Raw genomic sequence first — 19,846 nt, forward strand, 5'->3', positions numbered from 1 at the left:
AAAAAAAAAAAAAAAAGGTCAGTGGAAGAATTGCCTTTTTGACAAGTAAGGCTGTAACAATTGAACATCCATAGGCAAAATAATGAACTTTGACCTAAATCTCATACCTCACACAAAATTAACTCAAAATAGATCATAGTTTTAAATGTAAAGCATAAAACTATAAACTTTTAGGAGAAAACATAAGGGAAAAGTCTTAGAAACCCAGGGCCGGTAAAGAGTTCTCAGGCATGACACGAGACGTATAATCCATGAAAGAAAAATGAATAAATCAGACATCATAAAAATTTTAAAACTTTGCTCCATGAAAGACCCTGTTAACAGAATGAAAAGAAAAGCTGAAGAGTGAAAAAAATATATTTGCAAATCATGCATCTAACAAAGGACTGGTGTCTAGAATATATTTTTAAAAACTCAAACTCAATGGAGAAAATCACAAAATTTAATTAGAAAATGAACAAAAGACATGAACAGGCATTTCACTGAGGAATTTATATAGATGGCAAATAAGCACATGAAAAGATGTTAAACATCATTAGCCATTAAGAAAATGCAATTAAAACCACAAGATATCACTAACACCTGTCAGATTGGTTGAAGTAAAAAATTTGTGACAGTACCAAATGTTGGCAAAGATGTAGAGAAATTGGATCACTGATACATTGCTCCTGAAAATGTAAAATGGTATAGCCACTCTGGAAAACATTTCAGCAGCTTCTTATAAAACTAAACATGCACTTACCTTATGACCCAGCAATCAGACTCCTGTACACTTATTCTAGAGATGAAAGCTTTTGTCCACACAAAGACCTGTACATGATTGTTCATGGCAGCTGTACTTGTAAAGCCCAAAACTGGAAGCAACAAAAATGTCCTGCAATTGGTGAATGGTTAGACAAACTCTGGTATATCCATACCATGAAATGCTATGCAGCAATAAAAAGGAATGAACTACTAGTATATGCAACAACCTGGGTGGATCTCCAGGACATTATGCTGAGTAAAATAGCTAGTCTCAAAAGTCACATAATATATTGTTTCACTTGTATCATACTCTTGAAATGACAAAACTATAGAGATAGAAAATAGATTAGTGGTTGCCAGGGGTAAGTAATATTGGAGGGAGGAAAATGGATGTGACTAGCATGTGACAAGGGAGATCTATGCAATGGTAGAACAGGTCTGTATCTTGACTGTGTTGTTGGACACACAAACCCACACATGAGATGAACTGACATGGAACTAGACATACACATTGTGCCAATGTCATTGTCCTGGTTTGATATTATATGATGGTTATGTAGATGTAACCATTGGGGAAAACTGGGTGAAAGGTACACAGAGACCCCTTTGTAACATCTTGGCAACTTCCTGTGAATCTATAATTATTTAAAAGTGAAATGTTTTTAAATGTGTGACTCACAGATATATTTTGCTTGGTCTGTAGTGTCTTGACATTGAAAAAAACTTAATTGTTGAGAGATTTTACATAAATACCTGGATATCTATCTTCTCTTAAAAATTCATAAGACATGTAAATGTGGGCCCAAATTCCCAGGCTCCCCACTGCTCTTTTCCATGGGAGTCGTTCTCTTCCAGCTCAGGACAGTCCTCACCCAAGCCCCTGCAATCATTAAGCTACCAGTCTGGTCCCCAAAGGCATTTGAGTTTGTGGCCCCTAGTTATGCCTTTGTCCCTAACCCTGTGCCCATCTACTCTCTTTTACCCGTCTCCAACACAGCCATACCCAAAACAAGAATCTTGCACATGACACCTCAGCACTGACCCCCTCCAGCTCACTGAAGATACTATCCTTCTCTTTCCTGTTGTCATCTCTGACCTTCTGCACTCATAGTCCCTGATCTGTTTGCTTTTGTCCCCTTGGCCCTGTTCTGGTTTTTGCCCCTATGGCAAGTTTGTAGAATGTTAACTCTGCCACTGCATTCCCAAACTGTAGTCAGGGACATATGGTATTCTAAGTGGACACGCCACAGGTCAGGGCTTTCCACTCCTACTTGTTTGTCTGGGCAAGAAGATCAGACACTCTCAGAGCTGACTGGGAGCTGAGCATGTGCCTCAAAGCTCTCTGTGGTCTTGTTGAGTAGTCTAGCATTCCCTTGCACACAGAAAATGCAATTTTGCAACACACACAGGACAACAATCATTTCTCTCTAGTACAGGGCATTCTTGGGGGCATGATCCATCCCTCATACAGGCAGTACTGACATCTCCTATACCTGCTTTTTCCTTTTCCTTAGCTCTTGTTATAATTACAAAAGCATTTATATTCATTTAGAATTCTGGAAAATTACAGAAAATTTAAAGAAGAAAAGTGATCTGCAACTTGACTACCTACAGATGATTACTGTTAACATTTTAGAATACTTCCTTCCAGGCTTTTAAAATATTTGTAGTATACACTTAAAAACGGTGTAACACTTTCTATTTTGCAACCTGCTTTTCTCACATAATTGTATATTATAGACATATTTCCTTTTTGATAAACACTCTCCTAAAACTGCAGTCAAAATCTACTTAAGATTAGATTTGAATAGGACTGCCTTGACTATTTTTTCTTCCTTATTTTCTTTTTAGAAGTGACTCCTTCCCACCCCTGATCTCTCTCTCTCTCTCTCTCTCTCTCTCTCTCTCTGTTCTTGATCTCTCACTCTCTCTCCTTTCCTTCTCTCCTACCCTCCCTCCCTCCTTTTTTCAGTCCCTCCCTTTCTTTCACATAATAAGTGAATCAAATTCACAGGGCTAAAGGTTATGGGGAAGCAGTGGGCCTGAAGAGGTGGTAGAATGAAGAGGAGGTGGTTTGGTGGGTAGAGAGATGAAAAGCTGCTCTGGGAATCAAAAATGGTCTGCTAAGCCAAGTGGCAAAATGAATTGTCCTACCCTCCTTTGTGTGTGAGTGAATGGAGCTGGAGCCCTGGGGCCAAGAAAGACTATTACTCTTTCCATTATGAAGACTCCAGCTGTGGAAACCCATATTTTTATTGAAAAAATATGCATTCCTTTTTTAGGTGACACATATTTAGCTATTCATTGAAACAGTGAGGCTAAATCAGTTTACTGAATCATAACCACCCTCATTTAGCAAGGACTTATGTGTGCCAGGCACTGTGCTCACTGCACTTTAAGTTTGTGCAGTAAAGCATAGTGCATAAGACGTGGTTTCTGGAGCAAACTGCTGGGTTCAATTCTCAGCTCTGCTGCTTACCAGATTTGTGACCTTGGGCGAATTACTTAACTCCTTTGATCCTCAGCTTCCACATCTATAAAATGGGGATAATACAAGTCCCTCTCACAGGATCATTTTGAGGATTTAGTGAATTACGGTGTGTAAAGTACCTAGAAGAGTACCTAGTCCACAGTAGGTGCTCTGTCAGTGTTAGCTTTCATTATTATTAATAATAAATCCTCATAATAGTCCCTGAGGGAGGTACTATTGTTATTCTTCTATGAGAAGTGACAAAACTGAAGCTTGAATGATTGCCTAAGCTCATGCTTGTTGCTAGTGAGTAATCAAGTTAAGATCAAGGTATCAGGCTGCCTCACCCTGGAGCTGGTCTTCTTATTCACAGTGCTATAGGTCCCCATCCTTTTTGTGAACAGAAGCTAATTTCCTGGTTCCCAAAGTCTGGTCCTGAGGCTGAGCAAAGGAGGAAGGTGGCAATGAGAGCCGGCTGCCCTTCTCTTGCCCTTGGCCACTGCAGCAGAACTTAGACCAAGGGAAGACTAAGGGCAACAGCATCTGACCAGAGAAGGGGAGCTTGGAGAGATCTCAATAGGTTTTGAGCTCCTGCTTAGGGACTGTGGGCTTAAGCCCCCAAACTTTCTGACTTTCAGACACTTTGACCTGTTTCAGAAGAACTGCTTACCTGGGTCTGATTTTCTCTGTCCAATTTGCAATGCAAACCCACCTCCCTGAGGCCCACATGGCCTTCAGGGCAGTCAGCCTCACTATGGCCAGAAAAGACAGCTGTCTCAAGGCTGGCCCCTTTGTTTGGGAGAAGCTGGAATATCAGCAGCAATCCCAGATTCGTAGTGATAATCAGCTCCCTGTCTGGACGGTCAGGACTGAGCAAAATAACAAGTGCAGCCGCACCTGTTCTGGGGGTCTGGCACTGATAAAGCAAGCTGCTATGAATGGCCCAAGCACCCACACAAGCAGCAGCTGCTGCCTGGAATCGGGGCTTTGTTAGCATAAGAATGGGACCTGCCACGCCAGCGAGCCAGTCAGCCAGCCAGCCAGTCAGTCAGTCAGCCAGCCAGCCAGCTTGCCAGCTAGCTTCCTTCTCCCCCTCCTCCCCATCTTGCCTTAGAACACCAAATGGGCCACCCTCATTGTGGGCAGACTGTATTTGTGTTTCTTTTTTTTTTTTTTTTTTTAATTATACTTTAAGTTCTAGGGTACATGTACATAACGTGCAGGTTTGTTACATATGTATACTTATGCCATGTTGGTGTGCTGCACCCATCAACTCGTCAGCACCCATCTCAACAGCACTGATTCATTTTTCATTTCTGAGGGAAAGAACACTTCCTGTTCTTCAGACATGGCCCAGGTAGAGGAAGACTCTGTAGATCTACTCACTATTCACAATGTTCTCATTCTAGGACAAGGGGAGCACAGTACACAACTCAAGAGGCACACAGAACAGAGACTACAATGTGAACAGTGCTCCCTGGAGTTGTGCAGTGCACAGTCTGTGCAGCCCTGCTCCAGGGGCAAATATAGGCCACAGAATTTCCATATAAAGGTCTCTAGCCTCTTGCTACTCGAAGTGTTGTCCATGGACCTGCTACATCAAGAAGCATCTGGAAGCTTGTTAGAAATGCAGAAGCTCAGGCTCCACCCCAGACCTATGGAGTCAGCAATTTGAATTTAGCAAGATCTCCTGGTGATTCATACACGCATTAGAGTTTGAGATGTACTAGGCTAGAAAACATGGTCTTGGGTCTCACATTTTCTCACACTTGAAAATGCTTGAGCTTTTGAATCAGAAAAATTATGGTTCAAACCTTAGCTTCATCGATTGCTAGGGGTATGACGGCACTCAAGTCACTTAACCTCCTTGGACTCGGTTTTCTCATTTGTAAAAGGGCAAAAATAATAGTAATAATATATTCATTGTGGGGATGAATAATAAAAAATGTATATGACAGTGACTAGCATGCTGTTTGGCATGTGGTCATGTTTCAATGAATAATAACTCTTATTATTATTTTTCTTCCCAGTAAACAACACTACCCTGCTAACTTCAGATGATTCAGGTGTTGACTTGCCCAGTTGTGTATCAGGAAGGCTCCTTTACTTCTCCTTATGCTCTGTGGGAACTTAAAGCAGTAAGTTTAAGTAATCATCACACCTCACGCTGATATAGCATGTTGAACTTTTGAAAGCATTTGCATAGCAATTATCTCCTAGCATCAAAGATTCAAGGTATCAGAACTGAAAATAATCCTAGAGATCACTTGGTTCAACATTGTCCTTTCTGTGTTCAAATGAGAATTGTTCAGTGACTTGCCCAAGGTCACACAGTAAGTTGAGTGGCACAATCAGCACTAGAACCTGATGAAAGACTAATTTTCAATTCAGTGCTTTTACTTAACAGAAGTTTTAATAAGAATATTTGTTTAGGAAGAGATGACACTAGAGGTTTAGGTCAGTCAAGCCTGGGCATGGCCATAGGCTCCACTCACCATGAACATTCTCTGAACTGGACAAATTCAGGCAATTTTATAGCATGAGCCTGGGAACCATCAGATTTATCAATGGCAAATTTCCCCTTTTTTAGGTAAGAGTGTGCATTTTCCCCTTTCCTGGATGCAGATGAAAAGCCTACGGCCGAGCTTAATCACAGTTTGGAAGAGTAAATGAGGGCAACTAAGCTGCCCTGAGAACGAAGAGCTCACTGGGAATTAGTTCCCATGGGGATCACAGCATGAGGACTGGACAGGATGTCTTAAGGTTCTCCCAGTTCTGATAAAGGCAACAGAATTTCATTTCATGAAGTAAACATGTAAAAATATTTAATTCAATGGAGTATTCTGAGCTTTTAAATAGGCTCTACAATCACTCAGGAGTATATTAGACATATATTAAGTAGAAAATGCAAATTATAGAACTATGTGCAATTTCATATCTGATGCTGACCAGGGATAGTGCCTACATCAAGGCCATGGTTGTTCTTCAGGCAGAGTTCCGTATTTCATGTATATAACAAGCACTAGTATCTCTGAAAGGCAGAGAAAGGGCCTTACAACACACAAAAGTTCACATCAAGCTGTGAGAGGCCTCATTCTGGGCCTTGCAACCAAATGAATACATCTGGAGGGGATAAAGTTCCTGGACACAAGGCCTATGAAACTTTCACATTCTTGATGTCAGAGATACCCTTCTGTTCCTGATAAATACTGAGTGTGTTAGTTATGAAGGTCAATATCAACGGCATTCAAATTTTTCTTTTGGCTGTAGAATTTTCACTCTAATGGAAAATATCTTCAGAGGTCAGGATGATAAACAGATATAAAGCACAGCTGTCCTACTTAAATTAGAGGCTTGGCCCTGTTGTGTGTCCTACTCAGCCTGCTGCCCCCAACTTCACTCCAGAACACACACAGGGATGCATGAAGTGTAACTTGAAAACCACTGCTATAAGTCCTTGCGAGTCATTAATGATTAATGGCATAGGAGCAGATAAATAACAAGGTAAGTTTTGCATGGTGGAAAGATTATTCAGCTTTGCAGGACAGCTTGAAGGAGGTTGTTATAATGCCAGGAAATCCAGTTAGGAAGATATTGTAGTGGTCCAGATGAGAGATGATGAGAATCTAGAGATGTGGCAGTCAAGATGCAAAGGAGCAAATAGATAACAAAGATTTTAGAGACAGTCTTGGGAGGATTGGTAATTGTAGAAGGTGAGGGAGATGAAGGAGGAATCTTGGATGACTCCACTTTCTGGTTTGGTGGAGTCAGAGTATTTATAAAAGGTCAAGTTAAGTTTGGGACACATTGACTTTGAGGTTCCTGTGGAATTCCCAGGCAGAGACAGTCCATAGGCAGTCTGATAAACAAATCTAGGGTTAAGGAGAGAGATCCATAGTGGGGGTAATATATCTGGGAGTCAGGACCATGTAGGTGATACTTGAAGCCAAAGGCATGTATAAAATTGCTGAGAAAAAAATGTGAAGTAGTAAAAAGAGATTCCTCATATTTTTCCAAACTCATATTTCAGGTCTGGGACAAGGAAGAAGAACTCAAGAAGCTGCCAAAGAAGTAGGAGGTAAATCAAGAAAGAATACTTTCATGGACTCCATGAAAGAACAGATTTTCAGGAAGACAGGCAGTATAAAATTAATGACTCAGAAACACCAAGTAAAGAAAAAGACTGAGAGCTATTCATTAGATTTGTCACTTGGGAAATCACTGGTGTCCACAGCAAAATGTGTTTCATGAAAGCAGAAACCAAATTCCAGAGGACTGAAGAAGTGAATGGAAGGTGAGAGAATGGGATTGGCTAAAGACTCCTTTTCTTCAAGAAGCTTGGCTGTGAAGGGAAGAAGAGACATAGGGCAGTAGCTCCCAAGTGAGAATCTAGAGTTGAAGAGAAGGTTTTTAAAGACAAAAGAGATTGTAGATATTTTGAAAAGAGCCAGTGGCAAGATGTTGAAGAGCTACAAGAATGAAGAAAGTTTTGGAAGTGCCAGAGGAGACAATAGGATAAAAGTGGACACAAGTACATCTAGGTTGGGGTAGAAGGGCAGGAACTTGGGGCCCTAAAAGCTGTTATTTTCTCTATGAAATGGGAAAAGAAGTAATATTCTAGGAGAGATGGAGACAGAAGTGAGGTTGAAGCCTAGAAGAGGGTGGTGCAAGTTGATTTAATGTAATAGAAAAGTGACATGTAGCTTACCAAGGTCACTTTGTAAGATTTCCAAGCAATTTACAGGGAGCTGTTGATATTTGGTTTTCTGCTCAGATGTTAAGGTATAGAAAATGAAGAGGCAGATGCTGGGTTAGTTCAGAAGTTCTCAATCTGGTTGCTCATTACAATCACTTGGGGATCATTAAAATACCTATATCCAGACCCCATCCTAAACCAGTGAAATCAGGTATCAGTATGTTTCTAAGCATCCCAGGTCATTCTCATGTGCAGCCAGGAACAAGATCCACTAGAATGATCTATGGTTTGGGTTTTGCTAAACCACTATAATATAGGGTTAACTAGGAAAAAAATTATTGACACATGAGAATCGCTGGAAAAGATGCACTATGGAATTTAGGAGGGAGAGGGAAAGGAGGGAAGCCAGGAGGGACTAACATCCAAGAAGACCTCTGTAGAATCAAGAGATGAGAGATTTAGATGAAATAAAAGAGAAAGTATAATTAGCATGAAAGAGCTGGATATATAAGCTCTCTCAATTAAAATACTAGAGTTTAAGATTTCAGAGGTAGAACAGTTCACGGACAAAATCCAGGAGCTGGCAATGGGGACAGGTTATCAAAGTGGAGTAGAGATGAAAGTGAGTGGAGATAACTGATATCAAGGAAACTTCAAATAAAAGTCAGACCCTATTCCATTCCCTACCCAGAACCCTCCCCTCCAGTGGTTCACTGTCTCATTCAAAGTAAGAGCCAGCATGCTTACAATTTCCTGTAAGGCCTAATAAGACCTGTCTCCATGTTACCTCCTTGACCTCACCTTCTAACTCAGCTTAAGCTAGGCTTGCTTCCTCACAGCCAGGTACACGCTTGTCCCAGGACATTTGCACTTGCTGTTCTCTATGTTTATAATGCTCTCCCTCAAGATATTTACAAGGGTAGCTCAGTGAAGCCTATTCTTGTTGAAATTTATTCCCTTATATTTAAAATTGATCCCTCTCTCCCAGCATTCCCTCATCCTCTGCTTAAATTTTTCCATAGTGCTTATTAACATTTATTTGCCCACTGATTGATTGATTATCTCCCTCACCGACACCTTTCTGATAATGAGCTTCTTGAGGGCAGGGATTTTGTCCATATGTTCACTGCTCCATACCTAGTACTTACTTACAACAGTGCCTGGTACATAGGCACTCCATAAATATTTGTCAAAGTAATGAAGGAATTGTAAGTCCAGAATGTTGGATAGATTGTCAACAAAGCGACTAAAGTCCTCCAGGAGAAAAGCAGGACTTAGTTTGGAGAGGAAACTGATAAACCAAGTATTAAACATTTAGAAAAAGTGTGGGTACATGAGGAAGACAAGAGTTGATAAAAGAAAAGAGTGGGCAGTATAGATGCCATGACACTTCCAGGGAGCATTGATGTAATTTTATTTTATTTTAAAACCAATTTATTTTTTTAAAATCAATGAATGTAGTTTGCATTTAATTTTGTTATCTGTTGGCGTTTTTTCCTTCTTTTCAGGATGAACATAAAAGGCCTAAAATAGTTCTGGGGAAATCGGAGAGTGTGGCTATCACCCCTCAGCTCTGTAGAATGTGCAACCCAGGAGAATGAGCAGCTTACACTTGATAAGCTGCAAGAGAACTGATGTGTCAGTTAAGGCAAGCAGGTACCAGTGGTGTGAAAACCTGACGGCACGTTAGTATCACCTGGAGTAGCTCTAAAAAGTATGGAAACTTAGGTCCCTCTTCAGGCCAAATGAATCAGAATCTCTAGGGATGGGGTCCAGGCTTCAGTACTTGTTAAAAAGCTCCCTAGGTGATGCTAACATGTAGCCAGCACTGTGATGTACTGAGGTAGTTTATACTACAAGATGGTGAAGGACCAGGGGAGTTTGTTGATGTGCAACATAGATCTCAAAGGATACAGACTGAAAGCCCGAGAAAGAGGATAGAGTGTAAAGAGAAGCAGAAACATGTATGAGAATGAAAATCCCCAGGAGAGGAAAGGAACTTACATTTGGGGTAGTGGCAGAGGATGGCACAAATGGAGAAGCATTATGGGGAATTAAGATGTCTTGAAACTCTGAGTAGACCCTTTTGGGAGGAAATCATTGGAGTGAAGTTATCCCAGAGTTAAAACTAACTGCCTAAAAAACTCAGGCTTTTAGGCTACTTCTAGTCTTCTGCTCTGCCAATCCTGAGCTAGCCTACACATTCCCATGAGACCATTCTTCTGTGACTCCATAGCCTGTACTGCACTGCTGAAGGGTGTTCTGCAGAGCAAATGTATGTGCGCCTTTTGTACCATGTTCATACAGCAGGAGTTATTCAAAAGGTGATTAATGATTGAATGAAGTTCAAAGTCTATATCAAAGAATATAAGTCATTGAGTGTGTCACATTTGTTTTTTAAAAAAGCATAATCCAGAATCATGTCCCATGCCTTGGCAAGAAGAGTAAGGTTGAAAGAGAAAGGAACCTCTTCCCTTAGTTAATCAATCAGTCAGCAGTTAATAAATCATATCTTGGGTGCCTTGAGGAATATAGAGATGAGTAAGACACAGCCACTGTCCTCAAGGAACTTAAAACTTACCTAGGGAGAGAACAAATGCATTCATGTTAATTATCATCCAAAACAAGGTAATATAGCTTATATGCTAAATGAGCATTTTAGACTGAATATGGCACAGGATGAGAGCTCAACTCAATCTGCTTCAGGGTACTTTCCCATGTACATAAATGGACACCATTCATCACGTTATTCAAGCCAAAACATGGAAATCTTCCTCGATTCCTCTCTCCTCTTAGTCCCTATATACAGTCTAGTAGTAAGCCCTTTTGAAACACATGCTGCATTTGCTCTTCTCTTCATGGCCACTGTCACCTCTAGTCCAGGCCATCACCATCTCTTTTCCTGAACTACTGTCATGGCCTCCTAGCTTGCCCCTCTTTCTCTTCTTGCCACTCTTAAGTTCCATTTTATATAGTGGCCAGAGTGATATTGTAAAACTATGAATTACATTACCCTGATTCTGCCCGTACTTCACTGATTCTACTTCAGTGGCTTCCATCTGCTCTTGGCATAAAAAGGGAACTCATTACCATGAACTGCAAGGTTCTGCATGGTCTCCAACCTCATTGAGCATCACTTTCTCCCGGTTCACTATCTCTTTTAGTCACTTGAATGTGGAAAGTACCCACGTCAGGGTGTCTGTACAATTTGCTCTCTCTGCATGAAACACTCTTTGTTAATATTTATTCATGTTTCAGGCCTCAGCTTAAATGTCATTTCCCCCAGAAAGGCCTTTCTTCATGCTCCCCAACCATTTCAATGAAGTCTTCCCTGCTATTGCCTCTCATACCCTATACTTTTCCTTCACAGCACTACTATAATTTACAATTATGTATGTCTGAGTTTATTTGTTTAATGTTTGTCTCCTCCATTAGAACATAAGCTTCATGAGGGTAGGTTTTATGTCTGTTTTGCTTATAATAATATTCCAAATGTCTAGCACATTGCCTAGTATATAGTAGGTAATCAACATGTGTCCTTGGGATGAAAAGACGAATACTAAAGGAATGAAAGAAAGAAGTGACATGGTCTGAGAAGGACTTTTAGAGAAGACCAAGTAGGAAAACACCATGAGCAAGGCATGAAAATTTTTGTGCCTCTACCATAGCCTGATCCCAGATATCCCCAAAACAACCCAGGGTAAGAAAGATTCACCACTCCTTCTCCTATCACCAGCCATGGCCAGGGTCCTTGCAAGATTCAAAATGAGCAATGTCTACTGTACCCAAGCACCTAGTGAGGAAGTGGAAAGGGGTGATGAGGAAGGACTTGTAAAAGTACATCCAAAGTCCTCTTGGGTCTTGCAACCCTTCTGAATATTTCATAAGTATCAGGATTCTCATCCAGCCCTTTACTACCAGAGGCCTACAGATATCTCTATTAGTAGTAATAATGCCTACCTCATATGGTTATCATGAGGATTAAATGAGAAAAAAAAAATAAGGCAGCTAGCACAGTGCCTAGCACATGGTAAACATTCAATATATGTTAACTGCTATTATAATTGCTCCTCTGTAAAACGGGGATAATAGTGCCTGCCTCATAGGGTTTTTGTGACTATTAAATGAGATAATACATGCAAATGCTAGCACAGCACCTAGGACATAATAAGCACACAATAACTGTTAGCTATAATTTATTGTTATTCATAGAAGTAAAAGTAGCAGAAACAATAATATGATATAGTTCAGGCAAGAAATCATGAAGGCCTGAACTAAGGCAGAGACATTGGGAAATCCAATGAGGTCAGAATTTCTCTGAAATGGTCACTTTGGGGCCCCAGAGATGTGGATTAATGTATAGAGAAAGGCCCAGAGATTAGTACACAGCCAGTGGTGGGTAGGGCGGGTTGCTTCGTTACCAGGCTGAGCTAGGCGATGCCCTGGGAGGAGGCCCTCCACAAAGCAGGTCCTGTCACCAGGGCTTAATTCCCAGCTCTATTGATCAGGTAGGAATTGTCACTATGGCAGCATCTGGTTGCCTTACTCAACATATTATTTGGGGAGGAGACAAAGGGCTCTCTGACCAGTTGTCTTGGAGGAATGTCAGAAGGGAATATATGGCTGGTGGAGCCTACAGAGGAGGCGTGGGGAGGGCAGTGACAGAACTTTCTGCTTCATGGGGCCAGGTTCCTGTGGGAGTCGTAAAGCAGGGTCTGCTTTGTTCCCATTTTTGTCACTGCGTGAACCATTTTCGAGGTCAAGGAATCAGCTGCTCTCCATAAGCAGCCCTTGTGCAGTGCTTTAGCAGGAAGCCCCCTCAGTCTTGGGGCCTTGCCATGCTAAAAGGCCATCTCCTCTACTTAACCCAAACAAGGGTAAATGGGGATAATAGTACATCACAGGCACCAGAAATATTTCCTGGGGTGGCAGCCAGGCCCATAGGTGGTCCAGATATAGAAAAGCAGGGACCAAAGGATCCACAAGATCTCTGAGGATGGTAATCGAATGATAATAGCAATAGCTTATTGAGCACTTCTGTGTACCAGGTGGTGTACTGAGAACTTTGCAGGGATTATCTTATATATTCCTCAAGAAACCCTAAAAGGTAGCTACTGTTATTATCCCCATTACACAGGTGAAGAAACAGAGGCTTAGAGAGGCTAAGTGACTGTCCAAAGTGCCTGAGCCAGGATTCAAACCTCTTCATGGAGCTTCATACATTCAAAATAAAAATAGTTGCCATAAATAAACACTATCTATTGGACAGACATAGATTAACTCTTTGATTCCTCACCACAACTCTGTGAGGTAAGTACTAATATTACTTTTTCCATTTTACAGAGCCAAGGCAGTTAGGTGGTTAAGGAACTTTCCAAGACCACACAGCTAGGAGAAGGCAGAGCAGGGACTTAAACTTAAGCAAGTGATCTTTTAACCTTTACCCTACCCTCTCTTTTGCTCCAAAACAGCTCTTTTGCCAGGGAAAACATGAAGACATTCATAGTCGTATATCTTGGACCACTTTTCTTTCAAAGTAGTCTGTTTTCAGTGATCTGATTGCTCCAAGTTTTCCACAGAGAAGGGAGAATTAGAATCATTGCAGATGGAAGAACTGAGGCCTAAAGAGGCAGAGTGACTTATCTGGCATTAGACACGGAGCAAGCAATTGAGGACTTACAAGACTGTAGTTTCTTGGTTTCTCCTTTTCTTTCCTTTTTTATCAAGAGACAGGGTCTCACTCTGTTGCCCAGGCTGGAGGGTAGTGGCACAATCACAGCTCACTGCAGCCTCAAACTCGTGGGCCTAAGTGATCCTCCCACCTCAGCCTCCCTAGTAGCTGAGGTACACTGCAGGTGCACAGCCCCATGCCTGGCTCATCCTTGATTTCTTGATGCCTATTGATTCTCATTACTGGAAACAGCAACAAAGAGGACAGATACTGCAGAAAATGGGTGCAAGTCCTCCCCTGAGGGCTCCAATTGGAAGGGAATTTTTAGAGAAATTATAACCAATAGAAGATCTTTCTAGGAAAGAGCTGTGGAAAAGAAAACAAATGGTCTGTTTTTGTGCAGTGATGTTAAATTGCTCAATGGCCTATACTACAGTCAAAGTGAAAAGTTGGGCTACTTCAAAAAGGGCATTAGGTTAGGGTTTAAGGATGGACTTGGTCCCATACGTACAGCCTGGAAATTGCAGTGCATGCTTTGGTTATGTTCATGAGTTTGAATCATATCAATCCTAGATCAATGAGTCTCTATTGGTGGATGCCAAATATCCTTTGCTGCATGCTGCAAGTTTGACAATGAGAATCAGACAGGAAGAACTCGAGTGAGCTGGAAACCCAATAATCCAAGCCAACAACACTGTTGTTCAAGTTATTCTGAGTCTTCCCCTGGTTGTCTTCCCCACCCAGGCCCCTTTAGCTGAAAACATCCAGGAAGTCACTCCCTGCCTCCCAGAGATTCTCTATACCCTTGGCACTAGTCTTCTGCTGGGAGTAGGAGGAGGAAAACAGAAAGTATGTTCCACATTCCCATGATTTGTGAAACAAGCAATAGTCATGGGGATGTCAGGAATTTATCTCTCAATGACAACATTTAGAGATTTACTCAGTTAACAATTCACAAAAATCAAAACTAATCTCTGAGTCCCACCCCTACAATGATACACAATAATTCTGGCAAATTTTGCTGCCATTAAAATGAACCTCCCCTTTCCTTCCTGGTCTTTATTGTTGCTTCAAGGCTCAGACTGGTCACACCCAAGAAAATCTGTTGCTTCATACATTCCCCTTTGGTGTAACACAGTCTTATTACCACGGGGAGCCCTTAATAGCAGAATACTCTGTTTAACCATTCAGACCCCAAGACCAGACAGATTCACTTTGCTGCTCACCATCTGAGGGAACTTGTGCAAATCATTTAGCTGCTCTGAGCCTTAGTTTCCTCCTCTGTGAAATGGAATGCTAACAGTATTAACCTAACAGAATTGTGGAGAAAATTAAATGAGACAACACATGCAAAGAGCAGTGCAATATCTGACACACAGCAAACACTTAATAAATGGGAGCTATATATAAAAAGAAGCATTTGCTCTCTCTGAAAGTTTGCCTTAGAGAAGCATTTTCCTAGCTCCAACTACTCCCATAATGAAGTAAAGGGTTGAAAGCTGGGGCAGAAGGAAATAGTGGGGCAGATTGGTGTACATTAGTGCTGACTCCTTTCTTTTTGGCATTTAGAAGGTAGGATGGTATCGAGAGAGTGCCTATGGTGGAAGGAAATTGGATCAGTGAGATCAAGGGGAAGTGGGAAAAACCCACTGCAACACTGTGAATTTAATGAAGGGAAGAAGAACAAAAGTTGAAAAAGTCACAGAGGGAATAGAAGTTTGAAATAGGATTCAAAGGAAAGCTTGGACCAAAACAGTCTAAGAGTTATGGAAATCACTGTGCCCTCTCAGTAATGTTTCTTCTCAAAGTATTGTGCCAAAGGACTTGAAATATACTCATTATTGAATGTCTGGTCAGTTTGTTCGTCCAAACTTGCTCTTCTTAAAAAGAACACTGTGCTCTCCATTCACCTCTGCAGAAATCAGTCCCAGGGAGCTAGGCCAAAAGCCAGCCTCCTCAAGTGTAGTTTCATATCATAGATTTCTAAGCCAGAGCTCCTAGGTGACCTGGACTTCCCCACTTTTGAAAATGGCTTCATAACCTCACACCAGAAAGCACCAGGAGATCTTGCCTCCTGAAAGTTACCTCTGGAGGGTGTTCCAGTCTTCTCCCGAATCACCTAAGAAGCTAGTTAACAAATAGATTTCCTGGGTCTACCCTTGGAGTTTCAGATTCAACTGGTTGAGGTGGGGCCTTCAAAATATATTTTTAAAGTGTCCCCAAGTGATTCTGTCACAAAGCAAGCTTTGACTTTGGAGATGAGAATGCCTTGTTTAAGGTGAAGGAATTGCAATATGGATTATTGATTCCTAAGGATGCTCTCATTTTATATGTCAGGAGTCTGAGGCTCAGAGATATTTAAGCTCTACTTCAGGGTCACACAGCTAATTAATAACAAAACCGGAACTCGAACCCTGGACTTCTGCCTCCCAATTTAATGTAAGTTCCATTTACTGACTCTCTTTGCCTCTTTGTTAATGAGGTTTTTATTTTTGGATTAAGTATGGAGTCAGACATCCCTTCCCAGTTCTAATCAGAGTTAAAAAAACAATGTTACCTTTGCAGAATAGTTCATTAGAAAAGAAAAACATGACAATTCCCAATTCTACTTAAAGTAGCAAGCATAGTTTTAAAAAGAAAGATGACCTTTCCTCTTATAACCATCAAAAAGTATAAATATATCATGTGATTTATGCGTAGAATCCTTATTTGTGGCTATGATGTTTCAATTTTAAATTATTTGGCAATTAAAAAGAGAAATGCTAGCTTTAAAACAGGATATTCATTAGCATAAAAACTAAAACCACTTTTTACAAGGCAGCAAAATTTGATAATTATATTATCTGGCCATCATTTCCTCTGTGAACTATGCTTACTCTAGTCCAAACCCTTAAAAAGGAGGAAAAAAAGACAAATATTAGACACAATCTAAAGTCATTTGCCAAATACCAAGATTTTGAGGTAAGTGGAAAACCACAACTAATAAATGTCAATAGTTCAAGTAATCCAAATTATTCCTTTGGGGACAATAATCCACCCATTTTCTGACAGCTCAAAATCATCCCTGAGGTGGGCTGTGTCAGTACTGCACTAGGTAAAGTGAATGATGGGTAAGTACAAAGGGCATTATTAAACAAACCAAATTGGGAAGCTTCACTTTAAAGGCACCTACATATATCCCTAGAGGAGAGAAGTTGCCAAATCTTTAGCTAGCAAGTGTTAGGAGGTATGCCAGAATCCTTTTCCAGCAGTGTCCAACTTTTGGAGCATTTCTCCTTTCCAGATGTGTTCTCCATCTGTAAAATGGGTAAGCAACAACTATCACCACTTTTTCATGTTTCCCCATTGCCCTGCCACCTCCAAAGGATTTTAGGCTGCTACTGTGCTCTTCAGACAAAAGATATTCATATGCTGCATAAAGTAACACTCAGATTTCCGTCTTCTGATCCACAGACCCTACCTTTGGCCTAAAGCGCACACCAAAATACCCTTGACCATATCTGGATACTGGCAGAAAACAGGCACAAGAAGATGAAGCAAGCCCAGGCAGAGTGAGGGGAAAAGCGACACCACTATTCCCTTTGCAGAGGGTGACATCACTGTTTATTTCTGTTAGAATTTCTTCTCATGGGAGGACCTCAAACTTGTCCTCTTTGCAGGAAACCAAGTTAGATAGAAACTGATTCCTACTCATCACTCAGCCTTCAGAAAGTTATGGAACCAATCTAGCTGACCTCAGAGATCAGTGAAGATGCAGCAGTAGATTTTTTCCAAGTGTCTTAAGATGAGATACAGCTCTAAAGTTCATCATTGCCTGTTGATGCGGATGCTGCCAGCAGAGATGACCATAAATGGTCATTCATTTCACTGCGAATTTAGAGGAATTTAATGTTGGAAAATGCTTTCGACACAGTTATAGTTGAAAATGAATTAACGAGCATGTTTACTTAAATAATTGAAGGTGAAACATGTATTACAGGTGTTCCATGTGCAGTTAGGGATTTCTGCTCCCAGCCTTTCCCAGCCTTTCCTTTCCTCCCAGTCAAGTATGAATTGCAGCCTAGCATTTGATTTAAGAGCCAAAACCTGAATTATCAGAAGACATCAGGAGGAGGGGGAAAATGTACTTGTATACACTGTAGTTGGAGTGTAACTTGCTAGAAACATTTTAGAAAGCAATTTGGCAATATCTAGGAAAATATTAACTGAAAAAAATCTAATCCTAATAATTTATCTTAAGGAAATAATGAGCCAACTGTATATGACGTAGTGCAAGGATATCCAATTGTGGCATTGTTTGCTTATAAAGGAATAGATTGAAAATTGTGATTTTAAAAAAATTATAAACATTTCTGTACAGTGAAAGATATCGAAATCAAAGTTAAAAGACAAATGATAAACTGCTTAATATATTTGCAACATAGAGAGCAGTTAAATGGTTACTATCCAAAATATTTAGAGATCTAGAGATCCTCGTTATCAGAAGCAGAAAGAATAACTCAAAAGAAGGAGACCTAAGTTATCAGAAGCAGAAAGAACAACTCAAAAGAAAAACAGGCAAAGGATATGAAATGGCAACACAGAAGAAATACAGATGGCCAAAAAACACATGAAAAGATGTTCAACCTCACTAGTACTCAATGAAATGCAAAGAGAAGGGAGATTTTTTCTTCAGCCTTCACATTGTCTAAGATTAAAAAGATCAATAATATCTGAAATTGGTGAGGAAGAGTGTGGAGAAATGGCCATTGTTGATGGGAAGGTAAGTTGTGATGGCCTTTCTGGGAGGCAGTTTGGCAGGCTCTATTAAAATAAAAAATGTGCAAATCAAACTCCAAACCAGCAACTTTACTACTTTAAATTTATATGACAAAATTGCTCACAATGGTATGCAGAGATGTATGTACAAGAAGGTACATTGTGTCAATATTTAATAATGTAAAATAATCAAAATAATGCAAAATTCATCAACAAAGGTTGGATTAAAGAGATTATATTGCAATTATATAATAGAATACTATGCAGTTATTTATAAGAATAAAAACAAAGGGAGGGGAACATCACACACTGGAGCCTGTCGGGAGTTGGGGGACAAGGGGAAGGAAAGCATTAGGACAAATACCTAATGCATGTGGGGCTTAAAACCTAGATGATGGGTTGATAGGTACAGCAAACCACCATGGCACATGTATACCTATGTAACAAACCTGCACATTCTGCATATGTATCCCAGAACTTAAAGTAAAATAAAAAAAAAAAAGAATGAAATAACTAGATGTATACTGGCAAGAAAAGATCTTCAGACATATAGTTCAGTAAAAAGCATTCTGTAGAACAGCACATGGTCACATCTTTTATTATTTTATGTACATGAATATATACATGTGAATATTCATAAAAACATGCACAACGTGATACATACCAACCTGTGAACATGGTGGGGGATCAGTGTTGAAGAGACAAGGAACACTCTACATAATATCTCTATTTTACAAGCAAGAATGAGCGTGTGTTCTTTGATAATAAAAATGCTTTTGTAAATAAGAGAGGCATGCTGTGCCACTCCCCCACAACGTCCAGCCCCTACTCCCAGCCTTTAAATGTGTCCTTTTCAAGGACACAGTGTTCCAGAATCTAAGACAACTTCTAATACCCAAAGCCCTGAGTTTTTGGTATTTAGATGTTTGACTAGGGTAAGAAAGCTGGAGAGAAGTGAAAGAGTTGTCTCATTCTTTGGGAAGAATTTTTATTTCATTTAAATATGTCATGATTGCCACCCTTTCTGGACTGACTCCCTCCCAAGTCCTCCCAAATTTCCCAACTGCCTAGCTTCCCCACTTCATTTTCTTTCATAAGGTTGAAGGAAGGGGACACGGTTAGCTCACTTCAATTCCTTTTCTATTTTTTTCTTTTATTATTATTATTACTATTATTATTATTATACTTTAAGTTCTAGGGTACATGTGCATAACGTGCAGGTTTGTTACATATGTATACTTGTGCCATGTTGGTGTGCTGCACCCATTAACTCGTCAGCACCCATCAACTCGTCCTTTACATCAGTATAACTCCCAATGCAATCCCTCCCCCCTCCCCCTCCCCATAATAGGCCCCAGTGTGTGATGTTCCGCTTCCCGAGTCCAAGTGATCTCATTGTTCAGTTCCCACCTATGAGTGAGAACATGCGGTGTTTGGTTTTCTGTTCTTGCGATAGTTTGCTGAGAATGATGGTTTCCAGCTGCATCCATGTCCCTACAAAGGACAC

This window comes from Rhinopithecus bieti, unplaced genomic scaffold, assembly GCF_001698545.2.
Source record: "Rhinopithecus bieti isolate Rb0 unplaced genomic scaffold, ASM169854v2 scaffold_81483, whole genome shotgun sequence".
NCBI classification, from domain to species: Eukaryota; Metazoa; Chordata; class Mammalia; order Primates; family Cercopithecidae; genus Rhinopithecus; species Rhinopithecus bieti.